General features: G+C 39.6%; 1 protein-coding gene across 1 annotated transcript in view; it reads left to right on the top strand.

Annotated features, from left to right (window-relative positions):
• LOC307253089 (cadherin-4-like) overlaps positions 1-23,295 on the top strand; it is a 217,540-nt gene that overhangs the window by 61,613 nt on the left and 132,632 nt on the right. The window lies entirely within an intron of this gene.

Below are 23,295 nucleotides of genomic sequence, written 5' to 3'. Positions count from 1 at the left end.
TCTTTGTGTCTCTTTTTTCTCATTTCCTCCTTTTCTCTGTGTTTTACTCCTACATCTCCCCCTCACTCCATATCTCTACTTTTGTCTCTTGTGCTGTGCTAGTGGTTTTCTCAGTTTGACATTCAAACAGTATCCATAAAATATGCCTCCGCATCACTGCTTTGCCATTACCCAGGAATGCTATTTTGAATTCTAACATGTCAGCAGAATAAGGTTAAAAACATCAATACCCATAAATCCCCAATATTTGAATATGGATCTAAGTACAAAGAGATTGACCTCAGTAATAACCGCAGCAGGGATGAGTTGTAAGCCAAAGCAGAAACTTCCTAACTCAACCTTGCATGCTATTATCTCTGTTTCTAAGCAAGTTGGAGCTTAGTTATGGGCTTTTCTCAAAGATAAATGGATTCCAAAGCAAGATATTTCATCAGCAAACCACTGTAGAATTCAATGTTATAAGTACATTCAAACATGGAAAATGTTTTCCATGAAAAGGCATGCAAATGAGGGCATGGCAAATGCAAAAGAGAGACTATACTGTTCACGTGTAGACTCGAAAGTTAAGGATAGACAGGATATACGATTGAAGAGAGAGAAGAATAGTACATATTGTACCCTCACAAATCCTCTCTCTCTCTCTCTCTCTCTGTCCTTTGTTTGTAACTCAACCCTTTTTTCTTTATGGCCAATTCACACTCACAACAGGAGGACTATTTGTTTCTCTGAGTGGATTTGCTACTCTCAGTGGGCATCTGAGAGAATGGGAACCAGAATGACAGAATGAGTACACACTCGAGTACTCACGCACCCAGAAACACATTTACAGACGAGCCAGCAATAAACAGCAAACAGGATTTACACACACAAACATGTGCTCAAAACACATGATCATACGAGAGTCCAGCACTGTCCATTCAGCTTTAAGATGATTGGGAAGATGAGAACAGGCATGGTGCATCCTGTAATTTTTAGAATTATGAAAAGAGATTTCAAGAGTAAGATGTGGACAGACAAACGGAGAGTGAGTAGAAAATCTTTGAAGTGGAGAGAGGGGAGACACTCATTTAATTTCTAGAATTCTCAGGATTGGAATACTGTGTAAGAATGTAACAATTAACATACACATAAGAAGTACAATTAACAATAGTTGTACAATATGCATTAAAGTATCATATGATTCAGGGAGGGAGGGTGTACTGCAATGCAATGTTTAGTGTCTAAGGAAGGGGATACAAGTCTGTGTCTTTGGGGCACTGGGTTAGTGTTAATGAGGCTGACTGCAGCTGGGAAGAAACTGTTCTTGTCTCAACAAGCCTGTGTCCGGGTGAGAAGGCTCCTCCACAGTCTTTCCTGCTGCCACAGGGTCCTGGAGTTATGGCAGCCAATCACCTTCTCAGAAGAACGCTGCAGTTTGCCCTTGTCCTTTGCAAATGCAGAAGCATACCAGATGGGGATGGAGGAGATGGAGATTGGATAAAAGCAACACCCTAACAAGTCTTTGGCAGGTTGAATTGCTTCAGCAGTTGCATAATGCACAACAGAGGATGGTGATGGTACAGGAGCAGATGATGGTAACTACCCAGGAACCATGTCGACTGGGGAGTCACACTGGAGAAGAAGGGTGGTTGTGGCTGGGTTCTTTCTAAAGTCTACAACCATCTCCACCCATCCACCTCCATCTGTTTTCATCAGATGGTCAATCGTTTTATTTATTTTTTCGTGGGGGGGGGGGGGGGGGGGGGTTATGGGTAATGCTGGAGGTCTTGAAACATGCTGGCCTGTGGCATGTCTCCGATGACGTGTTTAACATTCTTGTGAAAATTGGAAACGGCTTATCATCACCATGCCTGAATGTTTAGGGACAGTCAGAGATGGTGTGCTTTGTGGGGGGTTATGTCTCGTGAGGAGCCTGTTAAAGTCTCTCTCGAAGATTGAGATAGTTGTTATTGTGGTAGGACATTTGGAAGCCTCTTAGGAGGGATGTTGTGGAGAGGCCCATGCCTCTGCTGTGGTGGTGGATCTGGAACTGGTGATCCGGAGCTGGTAGATGGTGTCATGGGGAATGGTTTCATACTTGAGACGGTCAGTTTCTTTACCAGTTACAGGTCTTCAATTGAGTTGGGGTCTTGGGGGTTGTAGTTATCTGTCCAAGACCCCAGACATACCCAAAGTTGTTAGCTGATATTTCCAATTGATAATTCATTTTAACATCACTTTCCAATTGTAGAGTTACTATCCACGACATAAAGTCCACAAGGAGTGATGTAATTTAATCCAATCTGTATGTGAAAGGGAACATAACAAGTTCAGTCCATGTTATTTATATAGCCCAACATGTCAATTTTTTCTCAATGGGCCTTACAATCTGTACAGAATTCAATATCCTCAGTCCTTGACCTAAAGATTAAAGACTGCTTTTCTATTCATTATACTAGAACACAACATATTAGCAGGTTGTATTTTATCTTTTTTGAATACATGGCATTTCTTAAATAATGTATCACCACATTTGATGATTTATTATCTACTATTTTAATGGGTTGAGCTCATCATCTTATCTGTTGCAAAGCTTGAGTCTTAATTTATTACACATTTAGGTTTTAATTTATAATACTTCTGACGGATAATCCATAAAGATAGTACTGATGTTGGTAGTACACAGTAGTACTGATGGTATGTGCTATGGTCAGCAAGTTTGAAGTTGCTGAGGAATTGTATTTAAAAGATTTATGTAGGAAAGCCTTTTTTTCTTGGGAAAGTCAATGCACTTATGCTTACATGCCAGTGACTTTGTTGTTGTACAAATACTGCTCACACACACACACACACACACACACACACACACACGCACACGCACACGCACACACACACACACACACACACACACACACACACATACACATATACATATGGTCACAAAAGTTATTCCAAGCTTGTCCTGGGGCAGTGCTCTCCATGTGGCCTCACTTTGAATAGAGGCTCAGAGGAGCTTATCTCTGGAACACTGGATGAAAGTGGGTAATAGCAAACTCAGGATGGAATGTGTAGCTTTATGTTGCAGGAGTTTGTTCAAATCAGATTAGGAAGAGGGCACTCTTAGAATACCCCCAGCTGTTAATCTATGTGGCACATGCTAATAAAATGCAAGGACAGAGCCCGCAGCACTATATTAAATAAGACCCAGCATGGCTCGGGAATTGTATTTGCAATTTTCCCATGAAGTCTCCTCTTGTCATGTCTTAACCTGAATGGCAAGATGTGGATGTGAAAGGCCTAGTCAGAAAAGCGACTTGAAATAAATGGGGTTTAATCTACTGAACTGAGTATGAAGACACTCAATATACTTTAATACACATGCATTGCTTCAAAGGTTACACCACAGGATTTGATAAATATATACTTTTTTGTGAGTCAATACTGAGCTATGGCTGTGGCAGGTGCATACTGAGTCATACAGGCATGTTTTAGCATACTGGAGAAACACAAACGTGAGATGAAGCATTGATGTGTAACTCATACGCCATAATTGTATTTTCTCACTAAATTGCCCAGAGGAGAGGAACAGTGTCTGGTTGGGGATTAATTCAGTCTAAACTGATTTAAACCCAGTGTGTTTTGGCAGTTGATTAATCATCACCTATGAGCTCTTGATTTTATGTATCCATTAGCTTTTAATATGATTGCCCTGTTTTAGAGACGTAACCTTTTCCAAGATTGCATTACGTATCTGAGGCAACATGTTGGGAAAATGAGATGGAGAGAGTGAATGTCAGTGGCGATGTGGAGGCCGTGCATTGCCAGTGCAGGAAAAAAAAGAGGTGAAGCTATATAATCTAATGCTGCGAATCAAATGCTTTATGTGCAATAAGTTTTGGAATGTTAAGTAGTTTGCATAAGTTCATGACTCTGTTCAGCACCATTGAATCAAACAGATGTTTTGCTGAGGTTGTTTGTGATGAAAGAGCAGTTTGACACTCAACACCATCATGTGTGTTTGTGTTTCTGTCATGAATCTGCTGGAACACAACCAAACGGTTATGTTGTAGTAAAAAGAGTAACACAATTTGGTTTAAGCACCTTTTTCAGCGTGTCTCATGCAGCCAAGTTATATCAAAATGTGCTCATTGTCACTTCTATTTATACTACTGTTTGCAGCTGAGCTCAGTGACTCATCATGTATCTCATCATGCACTGTTCTTGTGAATCTAGTTTCACCTTTATGCCAAAACATATCTTCCATCAAATCTTATTTGAGCTGTTTCTTTTTGTTATAACTACATTTTTTAATCGTAAATCTCAGAAACAGGAAGGGCTATGTCATAGGGTTCCTGATATAGTAGACATCTTGTCGTCCCAGGTCGTCTGGGACAGGTCTACTTACAGTCCCTAGAGTTAGGACTAAACAAGGAGAAGCAGCTTTTAGTTATTATGCACCAAAAATCTGGAACAAACTCCCAGAGAACTTGAGGTCTGCTGCAACCCTCAGTTCTTTTAAATCGAGTCTGAAGACTTTTCTGTTTCCATTTTAACCTGCAATTTTCATTTTATTTGCTTTTAAATGTTTTTAAATCGAGTTTTCATTTTATTTGCTTCTTTTATTCACTTTTAAATGTTTTATAATGTGTTTTATGTATTCTAATCTTGCCCCTGTAAAGCACTTTGAGTGGCCTTGTGTCTGAATTGTGCTATATAAATAAACTTGCCTTGCCTTGCCTTGCCTTGTAGAGATATTTTAGAAGAGAAAAGGTTGAGGACTTACGTAAGAAGTAAACGCTATACTCTGCACATAAAAATGATACTGCTTATTTTCAACTGAATGACTTTTAGGAATTGGACTAAATAAAAGCATTCTTCTTGATGATACATCACGTCTACACCAATAGTACCTATGCTTTATGTAGGTCTATTGATTTTTTTATCAATATATCAATTTATTTATTGCACTTATAATGGCTATCATCAGTAAAAACTGCCCTTTTCCTGCACAAGTTTGGGTGTAAGTGCTTTTATGTATGTACGGCTCTGCCCTCACTAAAGGTGGCAGGCTGCATCAAGTTTTTTAAGTAATGATTAATTTATAAAAGAGATTGAATTATTAAGGTAGAATTATGCTACTTTGAGTCACCCCTAATTAGCTGCTGACCCCATGGTCTACTAATTTATCCTCCATTAAGGGTTCACTGAACGACCCGAACTCTGACGTCCACTAACACTCAGTAATTTTCACGGTCCTTCCATCATCCTTTCTACATCCTGTCCGCTGTCATTCTACAGGGTTTCTCTTCATGAATTATTTCCACCTCTTCTCTCCTTCAATCTTTATCATTTCTTAAACGACTAAAGAGTAACGCCAGCACTTGTTTTAATTGGCTGATAACTGTCAGTTAGATCTTAATTTCAGTTATCAGTAACAATGTGTTATATTGAGTCATAATGGCAATAACATCAATAGTGTAGCATGAGTTGAAAAACACTTGACAACAGTTGGTTAGTGATAGCAACAGACTCATCTTTACAACATTAAATACTAGTGGTATATGAATAGAAGAAAGTAATATATTAGTAAAAACAATAGATTGGGTCTGAGGTGAAAATGAAATGAGAGAGGGCAGTGATGGTCACACAATCTTTAAGAAAAACATAATGTATGTCTTAAACTGATGGCAGAACCACATCTTTAAAGGGGCAATATTGACTTCAATCCCAAATTAGATACAGAGCCAGTGAAGACAGATTAGAACCTCTCTGCACAGTTGACTTGGGATTTACCTGATGTTGTCAATGTGTTGTGCAGTTAAAGCACCAGTGGCTTTCTCCCTGGGGTCAAAAAGGATCATTACTTTAATGTTATGTTTGCAATTAAAATGGGGGTCGAACATAATGCACTCAAATATGGTAAAGTATAATCTAAATGTGCATTAAATAAAGAACGGATTCAAGGAAGATCAATTGATTTTTTCGGTAAGGTTGGTTAAGTTATTGCTCCCTCCTCCTGTGCTACAAAGGCACTCTCTCTCTCTCTGTCTCTGTCTCTGTCTCTCTCTCTGTATTTATTTTTAATGCTGAAGAAGTATGTTGCTACCTTATATATTTCTCCAAAACATATTGTGTTATGTTCCATATGAACTGTTCAGCTGTTATGCTATACTGGATATTAGTGGCCACAGAGGTTTGAACCAAAAGGGAGGTTTACTGGCCTGATTAATCCCAGCGGCTCTTATCACTGATTTCACCTTTATAGTTGAAGCGCAATCAAGTTGTAAAAGACAACACCGACATATGATCTTTTGGGTTGATATGGTGACCCTGGTATCAAACAGTTGCTTGTTAAAACATCCAGCCACTACGGAGCAACATTATGATTAATTTGGAGTCGTGTTTGTGTCCTGCTGGGGAATGCAAGTCTACTATTCACTCTCTTAGATCTGTGTTTGGTTTATACAAACTCCTGAGGGAAATGTCTGGCTCTTTGGCGGCTAAGTGTTCCACTATATTCACAAGTTAGTCACTAATTGTGTCTGTCTTTTGTTTTAGGTAGTATGTTGGGTTTTTAGTAAGAGCCATTTTGCTGAGAAGAACTTCCTGATGTGACCAAAAACAATGCCCTATAAGAGCCCTGAGAGTGAACCAAAACAGTACAGTTTCAGAATGGATAGCTAAACAATGAAATAAAACACACTAAAGCTCAGTTAAGCAGAGCGGAGAGCTACATATTAAGGTGCCAATTATGTTAAGGTTCACCTGTAGAAGCAACAACTTTCACATTGGTCACATTGGTTTAACATTGCCATTTGATACATTGTTGTTATGAAAATACTGTATTAGTCCATCTGATTGGTCCTGCCGCCACTCTAAATAAGGTTTGCCTCAGTTTCCTCGATAATTGATTGGTTCTTTTATCTGCTTCCATCTCATGTCTGGGATTCCTGTGAAATTGTAAAGCTGCAATATTGTACACACTATATATCGCTTTAAAAAGTGTAATGTTAAATTCAATAATGACAGACGATCTAAATAATTTGACTATATCCACAATCCATATGGAGTTCTTTTATTTAGCGAAAGCAATGATGGGCAGGGACCATTATACATTTCCTTCTTAACATCTGTTCACTAGTTCATAAAACCCATGCAGTTCATTATTCTCAGTATGAAATTATTATTTTTATTAATGAGTGGGTGGGATAAAAAGACAAGGACACATAGCCATGACTGATATTCACAATAGCTGTTATGTTTTCATGATTAATTTGTTATGATTAATTACTGTTGGAGTGTGCCAGAGTGTCCACGTCAATATTTCTCCCGCGGTATTGCTTGTCAGTATGTCAATATTTTTTCACTTCTACAGCAAAACTAATGGAAACGGAGTCTAGCCACCACCGTAATATAAGCAATATTTAAATCTTTCCATTATTTTAAAATGAGCTTTTACTGATCCCATCCTCAGGTATTCAGTGGAAGCATGTTTCTATCTTGTTTCCACACTTGTGGCCCCCAGCAAACCCAAACAGGGTGTATTTGAGGATTAACCTCAGATTGAGTTTTGCTTGCTTGAAGCAAACAGAAGTGTCTCATTCTGTTAGACTACCACTAAGCCCATCCCCATCTAGTTCCACGTTCTGCAGTGGTACGTCTGAATGTGTGTGCATATCTGGGTATGAGGTTGAGTGTACATTTGTTGCATTTCCACCCCTGTCACTCATTTCACTGTGGTAGAATATAAGGACAAAAGGCCCCATACCAGACCAATGCTATCATAGTGTCAGATTCCCAGTCTCCATCACCTAAAGAGAAGCAGATTGAGCTCACGAGGCTCCTCAGAAAACAGAATAATATATTTTTTATCAAAGGCGATAACACCATCGAGGGGTTAAGGAGAGGCAAGCTCTGGCAGCATGTGTTAACGTCGTTTATGACTCTGCACATTTTGCATTATAGGCAGGAGCAGAATGGAGACTCCAAGCATAATTGCATTGATTTTTCACTGATGGCTACAAATAATGACATTGTTCTTGATCCAGGGGAAAAACCGGATGGGTTGTGAGGCCCGAGGGCACGCACACACTCTCTTGCATGTGCTCAGGCTCTCGCTCATGATGCCTTTTAAAAACATTATATCACACAGGCGTACACGCACACACACTCTCTCTCTCTCTCTCACACACACACACACACACACACACACACACACACACACACACACACACACACACACACACATTCGGGTTATCATCTTCTCCCATCCAGCCCAGACTAAATACACACTGGCATGCATGCAGAACACATACACACATTTAAATGGACCCACACAGACCCACACTCAGAGTTATTGCTTCATCTCCTCCCTAGCTCTTAGTTTCCCCTGGGGGGTTCAGTCTAGATGAAATGTCAGTTTTAATGGAAATGGGAATGGAATAACAAAAGGCATGTTTTCTTGTATTGCATTCCACTCCAGAAGTGAGAAGGTGTTTTTGCTAGATGGCACAGCTCTGACGTTTACTAGTTGTTCGTATGGTACATGGCATTCAATTCTGCCCAAGGCCAAGGACATTGCTTTTAAAGCTGTCACTTCAAAGTGGAGAATGAAGTTAGACTAGTTTTTCTAAGGTGCACTAAATTATGTAAAATAAAAAAAAATAAAAATTGGAAAAGAGGTTAAAGTGGCATAAAAATGGGACACACACGTATACAAAACCGATTGCACCGGGAGACCAATCCTGTTATACAGAATATCTGGTTCATTTCTTTAAATCCTATTGAGCAGATGCGTCTCGTCGCAGAGACACAGCCTCTCATCTCTCACCCCTCTGAAATGACTGAGTCGGCGCTGTTCTCTGTATGGCCGTTATTGGCACACACACACACACATCCCTGCTCTCCCTTTGGACGACTTCTCCATCACTGCATCTCCACAAAATCATTTCTCTTAGAGACGATATCTCAGGGGCCAACCTTTATCATTCCATCACTCATCATCACAGCTTCAAAGACCCAATCACATGTTGAAGACAAAAGGGGATGTACCATATAAGGAGACAGACAAGATGCAGTGGACTTCATTTTTTATTGATCTCTGTTTTTTCCATTTTCTTTCATGCGCAATCTTTCTTTTAACCTCCCCCGCACACACACACACACTTCACTCATTCTCATGACCCAAAGCAACTACTGCATGTCACTGTAAGTGGTGTGTGTGTGTGTGTGTGTGTTTAACAACTCGCTTTTCTGTCTGTGCTCCATTTACTCCCTTTCCTAGTCTTTAGCGTTGTTTGGATTTGTCAAGAACATTTCACTTCTTGTTGGAAAAATGAATGGTCATGATGGAATTTTTTAATTGGTGCCTCCATAAGAATGTTTTAATAATTAAACTTGAGGGCCCCAAGGACATTCACACAGGTATGTTTTATTGTAGTGGGTATGAGGGTAAGATGATGTGGGCCTTCATGGTTTGCCAGATGGTTTGCCAGACTTCTTGTCATAGCCTGGCAGGATAAACAACATTAACTGATGCACAGTTGTCCTCTTGCCGTGCTCCCCCATGTTATATTAACCGTCAGAACACGCCACTTTCCCTCACAACCAAGTTCCCTGCTCTCATCTGCCAGTATCTGCTGAGGAGGGCGGAAGTTGGAGACGGGGACCGAGACCCTTCAATCCCTCTGTCTGTCCACTATGCCCTCCTAATAAAACCCCAATTAATTGTTCCCCTATTTGTTTTTTGTCTACACAATGTGATAATATAGCACCGCTACCATGTTCTCCATTGACATGCCATACAACATCAAAACATCTCTCTCTTTCTCTCTCTCTCTCTCTCTCTCTCTCTCTCTCTCTCTCTGTCTCTCTGTCATGACTTCTTTCTCATCCTTGTCGCTGAGGATAAGCAGAAGTCCCCCAGTTAGCAAGTCATGTCGTCCCAGTGCTCTGTGTTGAGCACCAGGACAGACACAGCCCAAGGTGACTGTATGTAGAACACTCCTCAGGAGATGGGGAACACCTGCTCGGACACAAAGACACACAGTCACACACACAAATGCACGCATCAACACAATGTCTCCCCCATCAAAAGAAACAAACCTGTACTTTTTGGAAGATGGTGAATAGTCATTGTGGGAAAAGCCTTTGGGGTTTTTCAGTTGTTTATTTATGTGTTTATATAAAGAGACAGGTCAGACATGATTAACCCTGTCCTCCTTATGGTTGACCATATTTTACTCTCTGATCTTTATCCCCATACCTTGATAAGGTCAATATGAGCTATGATAACCAGTGTATGCAACATTGATTTACTATTGAGCCTGAACGTTGCCAGACGGCGCCCAGCAGGTGGCCTAGAGGCATAATCAATTTATCAGCAACTTTAATCGACAAGGACCTTTGCAATAAAGACAGACAGTGTGTCCTCAAGTAATTCAATAGAGCCAGCCTCTGACATACGATGTCTTTGTGTGTGTGTTTGTGCATGTGCTTGTGTGCCTGTAATAGCTGTGTTAGAGTGTCTGTTTTTATCTTCCGTTTTTATGGCACCATGAAAAACAGTGATTAAAATGGGCACAACCATTTCATACAAAAGCCAACATTGATAGTATTTTCAAGCACTAAGAGGTCACCAATGATCCGTTTTCCTCTATTCTTTCTTTCCTTCTTTCTTTATTTCTTCACATGCTGTTCTCTCTCTCCCCCTCCATATTCACCCTCCATATCTTGTTGTGTAGGTGAAGTTGAGTTATAGTGGTCACAGCGATGCTGCTGATAGATGAAGGTGAACTCGGCTCTGGCCTACACTGGGAGACTTTAGAGGACACAGAGGCTGCCATCCATCCTCCTTGCCACCTACATACCCCTAAACTTTCACTGCACACACACACTATAGTGCATACTGGAATTTCTACTGTGTCCGGTGTAGTTTTACTAAGTACCTTGGTACTGTACCGCACTGTAGCATCCTGGTATGCTCTGGAATACGTTGAGAAGTTTCTGAATAATCGATCATTTCTTGTGTCAGACTGTGGAGGCAATGCATCACTGTGTCTTCCTCAAATGTGATGCGTTGGCAGCAAAGATTATGAACCCCCAGCTTTACTCTGCAGTGCACACTACCCAAGGTGTCATTCTTGTGCACTATGCATTGAGAAATATTCATGAGTTTGCTATTCACAACATTCTTCAAAACTCCAGAATCAGGTGGAGCTACACATTACCTCACACTATTCCAGTTTATTCCCCTATTCGACTCCAGTGACTGGTCACTCTAATCAAGCCAACGACTGTTAACTCAACATATCCCAACATCAGTGTTGGACCTGTTCATATTGTCATGGTTTAAAGGACAGCCCTTTTGCTAGTATTATCAGTATCCCACTTCAGTGCCACACCTGCTCTTTTATCAGCCACACGATAGTGGGGACGGTGAGCAGTGCCCCTGGGTGAGCCCCAAGTCCCACTTTCTTATCCTGGGTACCCAGGTGTGGCCTTCTCCCTCATCCGCTATCGGCAGGAAATTATACGCACCTTAAGACCATTACCACTTCAAAAGGAACAGGCACAGGGAAGTGGAGTGGAGACTTTGCATTAGTGCCCTACAGCACAGTTATCACTCTCAACAAATAATGAATAATGGCAAATTCATTAGGCTGGCAACACATAGCACATAGGTCATCTAGAGGTCTGCTGGTGTAGGTGAAGACAGGTGCTGCATATAAATGACAATATGTCTTACAGCGTAAACTTTATTGAGCTGTAAATGTATTCAAACAGAACTGTTGTATGAGGAAAATCCGTCTTGCAATGTATTGCTTCCCTTGCAAAAGCTGCAGTTAAGAATGATTCATTGATTTGCATGTTGTATTTTTGACTCATGACGAGACTCCATTTACCTGTCACCTACAGTTTTGATGGCACACCAGAAAGCCTGATGATTATACTCTTGCTTATAACTACATATTTTACTGGCTGACATGCACTGCAATGTAGTAGTTTAGATACATACATCAGTGCTAGATATGTTTACATGGGAATTAGGGGATGTGTGGAATGAGGAAACGGCTGTTAAGGGAGAGGGCCTTTTTAAGCTTAGGAGGAGAAAGTTATCACTGCTGTCAGCAAAGTTGATCTGCGTGTCACCGTGGCTGCTACGTTAGAATCCATCACTGCAGCACTTCTGTCGCAGTCACTATGGAAACAGATTCAGGAAGTACAGAACAAAAGTAGACAGAGTTGCGGTGAGGACACACATAAAATTTAAACGTTCTTCCACTCGAAGAAATAAATAGAAAAAGAGACGGAGAGATGCATGTGATGCATGACTGAAATTATTAAATTGTAACTTGTGTGTGTATGTGTGTGTTTGTATGTGTCTGCTCATGCCTGTGTGCGTTGGTTTGTGTACAAGCCCATATTCTTCTGTGTTTCATGTGTGTGAGTGTTTATACAGTGTGTGTGTGTGTGAGTCAGTGCAGAGGAGATGAAAGCATCCTGGGTGTCATAAAACATCAAGGTCTTGTACTTATCTGGCTCTCATCTCTCTCTGTGTCCCAGCTAAACTGACTTGGCCCTGGGAGAGCCCTAATGCAATACAAATGCTCAACCCTGCTAAGTATTTCCAGTGGGAAACTTGGGCTGGTGTTGGCATTAGATCCACTCTGACAAAGGTGACATACTTGGCTTATCATCATCGGGCAGTAAAAATTGAATTATGAAACCCTTACATGAAGAAAGGATATCAGGACCAGATCTAACATATGGCTCTGCTTCCAGTAATAATAGCTGTAAAACAACGCCCTCCATCTCTACTCCCATCAAACACAGAACAGGACACATGAAATCCAAATATGGTTCAGAGAATGTTCCAGTGCAGCGTGTAAAAAAATATATATATATATATATAAAAATTTCCTGTGGCTATGTAAACAGATTTTCTCCATCCGCCCCTCCATCTTCCTAGATTGTTTAATGTCCATGAAGCAAGCCATGGTAATGGGACTGCTGATCTTGGCACCTTCCGCTATCAGCTGATGGACTGTTCTGTGCCGGGCCATAATTGCAATATTTTTTATAAGCACAGACAGTGACAGAAAATGCCTCGGTACAGATCAGGCCCTATTGCTCTGGATGACTGGCTTTTTTTTTAATCTAACGCCAGATAATTCCTGTGGGATAGCCAATGATGTGAATCTTTTGGAGAAAGGAAGAAGAAGACTATTTTATTTGCACAATATATAAAATAGTCAGATTATCAATAATCTTATTCTGTATGGTAAAGTTAGGTTTTACTATATGGACTCATCAGTCCTTAGTTGTTTGAAAATGTCTTTGTTTGTGGAATGAAGCAGTGAAATTTAATTTCTTATATTTAAATCTATAAACCATCAGTACAGTACAGATGAGAAAACAAACCAGTTTAGATATTAGCCAGCCTTTAAAAATCTTTAAATGCATCAGAAAAAATGTTTTCAGTTATAATACCTCAAATGTTTTATTATAACACGTTTTAAGGTCTGGTCTAATCATTTATTGTACCTGCTCTGCTCTGATCTTTGTTGAATAAAGGTCAGAATCTGTTTCAAACGTTGTTCTTCATATAAAGTGACTACAATGTAATGGTAGTATGGTAATTGCTCCCATAATGGCTTTATAGGGACTGTTCCTTGTCTGCCTAAGCATTCCGTATTGATATGGGTAAGGACTTAGATTCCCAATTACTGGAACTCATTGTTGGCTCCGGATGACTCATGCAAATCTCCTCAAACAAGGCTATGGTTTTGTTTTGTGTAGGGCGGCTGTGGTGACTAAGCGGGTAGGGCGGTCGTCCACTGGGTTGCAGGGTTGGTGGTTCTATCTCCCTCCCTGCCACCAGTCGAAGTGTTCCTGGGCAAGAGACTCAACCCTAAATTGCTCCCGATAGTTAGCTTGCACCCTGTGTGGTAGCTGTGATGTGTGTGTGTGTGTGTGTGTGTGTGTGTGTGTGTGTGTGTGTGTGTGTGTGTGTGTGTGTGTGTGTGTGTGTGTGTGTGTGTGTGTGTGATAATGCGTTTTGGGGCTTCGGGCTGAAAAAAAATGAAAAAGCGCTATATAAGTGGAGTCCATTTTCCCATTTGGGGATAGACAGACTGGCTCTACCTGCCACCACTCTTTTAATATCTCTCATGCCCCTTTTGAAGGTGGTCTCTGGTGTCAGGTTTAATGATGGAAGCATGATTTGGTTCAAACGTTTGATCGATGTTAGGGGAGACAATCAATATCTTTAGTCAAGAAACTGAATTTGTTGCAAATGGATGATGTCACTGTACATGTTAATTTTGGCACAAAGCAGAGTGGACAGACAACACATCAGATTACAGAGCAATGTGAAGAAATAAGTCGGTCAATATCCAGTCACTTTTTACACTGTGGATACAACACTTAAGAACGAAGAAATATACCACATGCGGATATTGTATTTGATCTGTAAGTTTACACCAACACGTAAAACACTTTTTCTATACTTCACAGAGGCAAGTAAGTCTGCCAAAAAATAAATAAAAGAACAGTAAATTTGATATGCTCAGCTGGTGACATTTATGTTTTCAAAAGACAATGAAAGGATCATAATTTACCATAAGTCCTTTACACTAATGTGTCAGATGTATCGGAGAAGTTTTTTCTGTTGTCCTTTTATCCTTTATAACACATCTTTGCATTAGTGTGTTGAGTGTGACCTTTCACATGGTAGGATATCGCTCAGCACAGAACATCGGCAGCATTCAGAATTTCTCAAAACTGTTATGCACTTTGCTGAATGTACAGCTGCCACTGCACTCAGTATTGAGTCTGTTACTCCATAGGCAGTGCATCAATAAACTATATATCACTACAATAACTCCTCAATGGAATTGTTAATGTACCTCTTATTGAAGCTGTAAGAGTGTCGAACCCTTTATATCCTCTTTCATTAGATGTAAACCATTCTTATGAAGCTACCATTACAAGTTATTCCCCTCGCACACAATGTTCCTCTGAAATTGTGTAAAAAGTCTGTTCATTCGTCTGAAGGGCTCTTTAAAGGATATATACACATATATCACAATATGCCTTATTTAATCTTTGTCTATGCTTGCTGCTGATAATGGACTCACAGGCTTTACCCAACCATCCAACATGTTCTTTTCAACAATGAGTCGTCTTTGGATTCTCAATTATTCTTGTGTCTTTAGGGGATTATACGATGGTGATCCAGGATTTGCTTGCATTTGATGCATTAAAACGAACCAGTAGACAACAGTTGTCTAGATTAGCCACATTTACAGCAGCATTAGCACCAATAGCCACACTTTTCTAGATAATAAAATATCAACATTAGACACGAGACCAGTTCATGTTAGTGCACAATCTTCCTCAGGTTTGTTTTAATGTTTATAGTAGAGATTTAGGTCAATCGATTGAAGTAATGCAGTGTGCTGACGACCCAGTGATTTATCTGGCACTAGAAAGTCAGTCTATGGGGGAGCTGATGAGATGATCTTGCTTGTTATCATTGGGCAAATGTTTCTGGCTTTATTTACCAAACAGATTTGAGCGTATGTTTTTGGAATTCACTTCCCTGAAGGTCTATGGTCAGAGACACCAACTGTATGTTACACAGGTCTGTCCTTCACACAGAAGTCTGCTTTGCATGTAGCATTTCACATTGTGGCGATGTTTTAGTTCATGATTCAATAGGTCAATCGATACCAAGTAGGGTTGGACTTATGTTGCTTCAGTGGCAGCTCTTTAATAAAGAGTAAGCCTCCTGGAGTGTTAGTTATGTTTTAGAGGGGAGAGATTTGAGGTTTGAGAGTGTTGTAACAAACAATGGTCTCTCTCCTTGCTCTCAGTGGGAGCTAAACAGAGTGATGGATTAGGCATGAGGAGTGTCCGCTGGTTTAATGGCAGGTCCGAGGCAGCCTGAGGAGATCGTTTTAATCATATTTGCCTCCTCATTACCCTCCTGTCTGCTGCCTTAGTGCTGCGCTGGGATATCAATGCATACAAGAAAATCTCACTGCCAAACACTATACACTCTAAACGCTCCTTACGAACTGCTGCCATTTCAGATAGCTTTACTATGTTTACATACACTGACGAGGGAAAGCCGCCACACTGATCAAAGCTGTGTATTACATTCCCTTGATAAATTCAAGTAGAAATATTGTGTAAATCATGTTGAATTGTGTTGTTGTAATTGTTGATTGTTACTAAATAAACCCATGAGATCTACTTTATTGCTGATTTAAACATGTCTACAGTGATTTAAAAAGGAAATATCTACAACATATTTTGTTTTTTTTTACATTAACCCACAGTTTAAAAAAAAACACATTTTGGGGTCATCAAGATATTTTTATGCCACTAGTATAAATTAAAGACACTGCAGCTAGAGTTTTGTCATTCAAAATTAGCTCTGGTGCAACAGGGCCTTTTCCATAATAAGCAGAGTGGTGACCTTGAGATATGTGTATTGAGGATAGACAGCTGGTTCTTATCTCCAAGGAGACCTGCTGGAAGTCTGCTGTGTGACAGTGATGCCTATCATTCATTTAGCCGCGACCTCATCCCCCTTCACTTACATCTCAACAAATACAATCTCTCTACTTGGATGATAAAATTGCCTTCAATGCCTATATTTACAACTATAGTTGTTCCTCTGTGAAATGATATTAGGGCCCACAAATTAGTAAGTATATTTCTTAATCTGATTTTATATATTCTTTTTCATACTTTAACGCCAGTAATAAGCATTTAACTGCTTCATTTATTTTGGTCTGTGGTCCAACAGCCCAGTGGGTTTGAAATTGGATTTTTGATTTCTTGTTGGAGCTAATCAAAGAGTAGCAGCAGCAGCACCACCAAAGCAGAATAAAATAAATACTTTAATATTGAGAAAATGGGTAGCTATTGTTTGAGGCTCTCTCCTCTGTTGTATCTTAGTTGTTGACTTGGACTTGAGGTGTTCTCAGGCCCTCTATTATTTCGTCTTTTTGTATTGTCAGTGAGTTCATCAGTCTTTCAGACACCTCCCCTGTCTCTGTGCTCTTTTTATTATTATTATTGAAACGTCTCTCTCCTTTTACCCCGTGAGCAGTGTGAGGAGGCTAATTGCATTTCCAGCAACGTTGTTAATGACAACATTGTAATGGCTTTCAGCTATTATTGAATTGACTTTTCAACATTGCCATTTCAGTTTACACAACTGCCATTTGCTTAAAAGCTTTGCCTCTGTACTTCTGGACAAGCTGCCATGGTTTAATATGTGCACGTGATAATGGGTTTACTGCTGTGAATAAAACTTGCTTCCAGAAGGATCCATGGGGGCAGATTTTTCAAGTGTGTTTTGGCATTGCCACAGTGCATGTTCTTTCATAAAAGGCGTCAATAGTGTTTTGTCAATGGACACTGTTTTCATGGGGATGAATACCTTAAAATGCCGAAAGTCCATTTCATTATTTCTTCATGGCTTATGAAAGATTTTATTTATTTCTCAATAAACGCAGTGACTTTTTTGAATGTACAACTTCAGCATGAACAGCAACACATACTGTATTTCTTAATTTTAGGAGGTAGAGTTCATTTATGTATATATGGCACAATCAAAGTACTGAAATCAGTATTATCTATTTTTTTCCTTTCCCCCCCCTGTTTCCACAATTTATTCATATATATATCAGCTCCTATAATAACACATTTTAAGTCATCTTACATGTACATTGCATTGTACTGTTTCTATGCCCACCACGACTAACTACTCCTGCATCACTCTCTAACTAATACAAACACGTAAATTAGACATACACAGACACTCAAATAAGAAAATACACTTGTATCATTACATGTATGAGTAAAGTGAAATGCACAAAACCATGAATAGGAATGGGGAGCAAACTTAAGTAATGAATGCTTTTATCACTCGGTGACATCTCCTGGAAGATGAACCAAGACCTGAAAGATGCGGTTCCTCATTCTCTTTTCCTTTCATTAATTCATGGAAGAAAGGGTCTCTACTGATGATATAAGCACAGTGAATATACGGCTTCATTTCACCTTTTTACTTAGATATATGTTATCCTTTCATACACTTTGCTGTTGCGATTTCAAATATACATACAAAAGAAAAAACAAAAAACCTATCTTTCAATCAATTTTTTTTAAATACTTGATATGAGCATTTGATTTGTTAGTTTATTAATACGCACTCTGCTTATGTATCCAGTGTATTCACATTTTTCTATGCAAGAATACTTGTATGCATTTGTCTACGCGTTGCTTTTAGGGTGTGTGTGTGTGTGTGTGTGTGTGTGTGTGTGTGTGTGTGTGTGTGTGTGTGTGTGTGTGTGTGTGTGTGTGTGTGTGTGTGTGTGTGTGTGTGTGTGTGTGTGTGTGTGTGTGTGTGTGTGTGTGTGTGTGTGTGTGTGTGTGTGTGTGTGTGTGTGTGTGTGTGTGTTTGTTTGTGTGATTGACGGTTGTGCATGTTGGGTGTGACAGTGTGACAGAGTGTGCTGATCCCTCAGCTGGCCCTGCATCAACACATTTCTCCCACTTCAGACCCTTCATCTTCAACTCTATATCTCACTCTTCGTTCCACAGCGCAAATATGTCTGGGTTGTCTTAACACCCTGTCTGTTTGTGGTCCCCAAAGTGTTTTGTCACTATTAGCCATCCCACCATCTCAGCCTGATCTTCTCCCTCTGTCCATGTCACCATGTGAGTGCTACAGAAAGCAGATAGTCCTCATACTGTAGAGTGCTTTGATAGGAAACAAGGGGGGCCCACAAGTTTTCCAAAATCATAAGTGTGTCAACAGGATTCGTTCACTTGTTGTGATCCAAACGCTGGAGCTCATGGTTCAGAACTATTACGTTTATAATCTTAAGACACTTGCGGTTGTACATTGTCATACAGTGAGGTTTCCAGTGGTGGACAAAACACAGCACTAATGGATGTAGGTCCTTAGGAGGGACATTGATATCAGAACCATTTCCAGTTTAAACCTTCCCACTGTGGTTCCATATCGCAAACTTAATGAAAGACTAGCACACATGCATTTAGGTATACATAAATGCATAACATAACCCTAATGATATGTAATGCATATCTAATGTTGCTGTGGTGAATGGACCCTTAACATGTTAAGTCCTGCGCTAAATGCTATAAACTAAAGCTACTAATGCTGGACCACTGAAACACAGAGAGGACTAAATAGGGCTGTAACTGCCATTGGGCTACAGCACTCGGGAGTGAATATCTTCCTTTAGTCTCAAACCTGGGGAGCTGTCCTTGGTTCTGAATTACGTATTCAGGTAGCAGCCACTGTTGCTCTTTTGCTGGCCCTGAGGTTTATGTGTGACCCTTTTTTTAATGTTGTGCTACATTGTATCCAAGAGTGGTTTATAGAACACCATCACAATACTGGCCACCAATATTAACTTCACTCTGTGTGTGTCAAGTTTTGATAGAGAACACATTGTGAAAATGTCTTACTGGACTTCACACTCAGTCCACTGTTACCTAGAGGCATGAGGCATACAGTATAGGCTCCAACAATACAAGATGCAATTTCTCCAGTTGCCTGATTAACCCACTATCATTTTTTTTTACAGTGGAGGAAATAAGTATTTGATCCCCCACTGATTTTATAAGTTTGCCCACTTACAATGAAATGAGCGGTCTATAACTTTAATGCTAGGTTTATTTTAACAGTGCAAGACAGAATATCAAAAAGAAAATCCAGAAAATCACGCTAAATAAAATATATTAATTTTTTTCCGTTTCATTGAGGGAAATAAGTATTTGATCCCCTATCAAAACATTGCTTAGTACTTGGTGGAGAAACCCTTGTTGGCAAGTACAGAGGTCAGACGTTTCTTGTAGTTGACCAGGTTTGCACACATCTCAGGAGGATATTTGGACCACTCCTCTTTGCAGATCCTCTCCAAATCTTTTAGGTTTTGAGTCTGTCGCTTGGCAACTCGAAGCTTCAGTTCCCTCCACAGATTTTCGATGGGATTTAGGTCTGGAGACTGGCTAGGCCACTCCATGACCTTAATGTGCTTCTTCTTGAGCCACTCCTTTGTTGCCTTTGCTGTATGTTTTGGGTCATTGTCATGCTGGAATACCCATCCACGACCCATTTTTCGTGACCTGGCTGAGGGAAGGAGGTTGTTTCACGGTACATGGCCCCATCCATCTTTCCCTCGATGCTGTGAAGTCAACCTGTCCCCTTGGCACAGAAACACCCCCAAAGCATAATGCTTCCTCCTCCATGCTTGACGGTGGGGATGGTGTTCTTGGGGTTATACTCAGCATTCCTCTTCCTCCAAACACAGCGTGTTGAATTAATACCAAATAGCTCAATCTTTGTTTCATCTGACCACATCACCTTCTCCCAAGCATTCTCTGAGTCGTTCAGGTGTTCATTGGCAAACTTCAGACGGCCCTGGACATGTGCCTTCTTGAGCAGGGGGACCTTACGGGCGCTGCAGGATCTTAAGCCATTACGGCATAGTGTGTTACCAATGGTTTTCTTGGTGACTGTGGTCCCAGCTGCCTTGAGATCATTAACAAGCTCCTGCCGTGTAGATCTGGGCTGATCCCTCACCTTTCTCATGATCATTGAGACCCCACGAGATGAGATCTTGCATGGAACCCCAGACCGAGGGACATTGATGGTCATTTTGTGCTTCTTCCATTTTCTAATAATCGCACCAACAGTTGTCTCCTTCTCACCCAGCTTCTCGCCAATGGTCTTGTTGCCCATTCCGGCCTTGTGCAGGTCTACAATCTTGTCCCTGATGTCCTTAGACAGCTCTTTAGTCTTGCCCATGATTGAGAGGTTATAGTCTGATTTATTCTGTGGACAGGTGTCTTTTATAGAGTTAACGACAGGTGTTTTTTATACAGGTAAAGAGTTGAGATTAGGAGAACTTTCTTAAAGTGAAAGGACTGTTCTGTGGGAGCCAGCATCCTTTATTGTTGGTAGGGGATCAAATACTTATTTCCCTCAATGAAATGCAAAATAATTTATATATTTTTTTTTATGTGATTTTCTGGATTTTCTTTTTGATATTCTGTCTATCACTGTTAAAATAAACGTACCATTAAAGTTATAGACCGCTCATTTCATTGTAAGTGGGCACACTTACAAAATCAGTGGGGGATCAAATACTTATTTCCTCCACTGTATATAGCACATGTACTTCCTTCTTAAGTAATTTTCCTTTTTCAACAATTAAGTACAAACTTTTTTCAATATTTTGATTAGCCTATTTAAATATTTAGTTTAAATGCATCCGGTCTCAACATATCTACACTATGACAACAAATGTTTACAAATATAAATGTTTGCTTTAACCTTTAACCTTTAAGTCTGATATTTCCACTTCACTGAATTGTGTAAAAATGTGAATTGCACCGAATGGCTTGTGAATTAATTGTGGATCCAGGGAGCATGACTCATTTATTTAACTCACGTGTATGCGTGTGGTAGTTTGACGTGCACAGTTCCACGAAATTAGCCTCAACCGACAACGACATTTAATGTTGTCGATCTAATTTAATAAATGAAAAAACGAAGCGGTGTTTGCTGATGTGAAACCTCAGTGTGTCTTAAAGCCTACAGTAAAAGCTATTCTAATGAAGGATTGCAGCAAATTTGGAGATGATGTGTTCTTCAGTTATGTTTTTACTTTTCCATTTGACTAAAGTGCATTTGCTTCGTTTTAAATTTGCATCCATTATGACAGTTTCTGGAAATTTAAAAAATGCTTTACACAGCCTGTTATTCTGACTGCGCGACTAAACGTATTGGCCTTTACAACTCACTAACATGTAGTTTATCAAGGACTTTAGTCTATTAACAATACCAAGAATTTGACAATTTTTTTGTTTAAAAATCTGCATTTTAGTTGATACCAAAATGTTGCACTCAAAGGATGAGCTCATGATGTCTTAGAGCTGTACACTGTGCTCTGACTGAATAAAAAGATTGAAGAGCCACGGTCTGACCTGAGGCCTATTTACTGTAATTCTTTGTCTAATGCTAAAAACTGAGATTTATTAAGGTTTTATGAAAATGAGAACATTTGTTTTCAATATGTGTGTGTGAACAGAGTAAATATAAAAGAGTAAGCAATAAGAAAGTTATTAAAAAAATTCAACGAAAAGCTGACTCCTTAACTAAATTTAATCTTCCATCCCTTTCATATGCATGGCTAACTAAGAGCATATATTGCTGTAGCACTCATTTGTATCTATTATCTAAAAAACAGGAGGTGAAGATGAGTATTTTTGCACTCCAGAAATATGAGAAGATAAATAAGAAAGATAAAAAACTAAATACTGTATTTAAAAGACCTTGATACATTGATGTTTCGAAAAGCAACATTAAAGACAAAGGCTGCCATTCATTTGGCACAATAACAAAACTAAATGAAAACATTTTGTTTTTGCTGATTTTCTTGGGTTTGATATAGAAGCATTATTTGTGTGTGTGTGTGTGCTTATTTTGAAACATGTCAATATTATTTCTTTCAGCATATTAAAAGGTGTTTTAAGAGTGTGTCACCTGCAAAATATCTGTTATTTGGTGGACAGTCTACATCACTGCTCTTCAAACATCACTGCTCTTCAAACAAACAATATATTTGATGGAGGACAGGTGGTTAGATTTATGAAAATCGTAAACAGGATGAAGGTTTAGGGCTGATCAAAGGGTATTAGCACAAGTGTTATATATAAAGGGTTTTTCCTGAAACTTTCCGGAAACTTTGCATTGGACTTTTTGCTTGGGAGTTTTGGGAATATTCTAAATTGGGAATTTAGGAATTAACTAAATGGTGGTAATTTAAATGATCTGTTTCATATCCAAACATAAATCTAAACATATAAACATTATCCCTGCGTTCCGTATTGCATACTCTTTCTTTTTTCTACTCTACATACTACATCTGACGATAAAAATAATCTAGTTAGGATGCAGTATGCTACTATTGGGACATACTTTTACTTATTTATTTCATCATAACATTGCGGCTTGATCTTGCTTCTTCCTTTTATAATTTGTCGCATCCCCGTTTGTTTTCTTATCGAGGCTCCGTTGATCTGACGTCACTTTAGGTGCACACTGGATTATCGGTCAGAATCGCCCAAATAGCATGCTGTTTTCAACACTAAAAATCTCAGCCGGATGTAGTAGACATCTGGGTCTTTCTAACCATCCTAAATCTGGCCACAAGAACCGGGACATCCTAAATCTTTTTTCTACCATACTAAATGGCAGAA

Source organism: Ammodytes marinus (assembly GCF_949987685.1).
Source record: "Ammodytes marinus genome assembly, chromosome: 7".
NCBI lineage: Eukaryota > Metazoa > Chordata > Actinopteri > Uranoscopiformes > Ammodytidae > Ammodytes > Ammodytes marinus.
This window is presented reverse-complemented; position numbering and strand designations above follow the sequence as displayed.